Source organism: Monopterus albus, unplaced genomic scaffold (assembly GCF_001952655.1).
Source record: "Monopterus albus unplaced genomic scaffold, M_albus_1.0 scaffold307.1, whole genome shotgun sequence".
Taxonomy (NCBI): Eukaryota; Metazoa; Chordata; class Actinopteri; order Synbranchiformes; family Synbranchidae; genus Monopterus; species Monopterus albus.
The window spans coordinates 322846-324127 of NW_018128187.1; positions in this window are offsets into that span (position 1 = coordinate 322846).

Genomic DNA, 1282 nt, shown 5'->3' on the forward strand with positions numbered 1-1282 from the left:
GGCGCCCACTTCCTCCTCCTGCGGGGTGTGCGACACATCACGAGGTGAGGTCTTGGCGCCTCCCACCCTCTGGGTGAGAGACATCAAGTCCTCGGCACTCCCGCCCCCTCCTCCTGTGAGGTGTGCGACATGTCAGGAGCTGAGGTCCTGGCGCCTCCCACCCTCCGGATTGGAGACATCAGGTCCTCGGCGCTCCTGCCTCCTCCTCCTGTGGGGTGTGTGACGAATCGTGAGCCAAGGGCCCGGTGCCTCCCACCCTCCGGGTGAGAGACATCGAGTCCTCAGCGCTCCCGCTTCCTCCTCCTGCAGGGTGTGCGGTGCGTCACGAGCTGAGTTCCTGGCACCTCCCACCCTCCAGCTTGAAGACATCAGGTCCTCGGTGCTCCCACCTCCTCCTCCTGCGGGGTGTGCGACGTGTCGCAAGCTGTCAAAAAGTCATGTATTAATATGTGCCTCCGGTTCCGTGAAATCGCACTTCATCCTCCTGCGGGGTGTGCGACATGTCACGAGCTGAGGTCCTGGCGCCTCCCACCCTCCGGGTGAGAGACATCATGCCCTCGGCGCCCCCGCCTCCTCCTCCTGCGGGGTGTGCGACACGTCACGAGCTGAGGTCCTAGAGCCTCCAACCCTCCGGGTGAGAGACATCAAGTCCTCGGTGCTCCCGCCTCCTCCTCCTGCGGGGTGTGCGATTCGTCACGAGCTGAGGGCCCGGCGTCTCCCACCCTGCAACTCAGAAGCGTCGGACCTCGGTGCTCCCGCCACATCCTCCACTTCCTGCAGGGTGTGCGACGTGTCACGAGCTGAGGGCCCGGCGCCTCCCACCCTCCGGGTGAGACACATCAAGTCTTTGGCACTCCCGCCCCCTCCTCCTCTGGGGTGTGCGACGTGTCATGAGCTGAGGTCCCGGCATCTCCCAACCTCCGGGTCAGAAGCGTCGGGTCCTCGGCGCTCCCGTCACCTCCTCCACTGCCTTTGGGGTGTGCGACGTGTCACGAGCTGAGGGCCCGGTGCCTCCCACCCTCCGGGTGAGAGACATCGAGTCCTCAGTGCTCCCGCTTCCTCCTCCTGCAGGGTGTGCGGTGCGTCACGAGCTGAGTTCCTGGCACCTCCCACCCTCCAGATTGAAGACATCAGGTCCTCGGTGCTCCCACCTCCTCCTCCTGTGGGGTGTGTGACGAATCGCTGACAAAAAGTCATGTATTAATATGTGCCTCCGGTTCCGTGAAATCGTCGAGTGAAATAAACTTGCGAATCAAACACTGTTAACTCGGAATCTTTAACC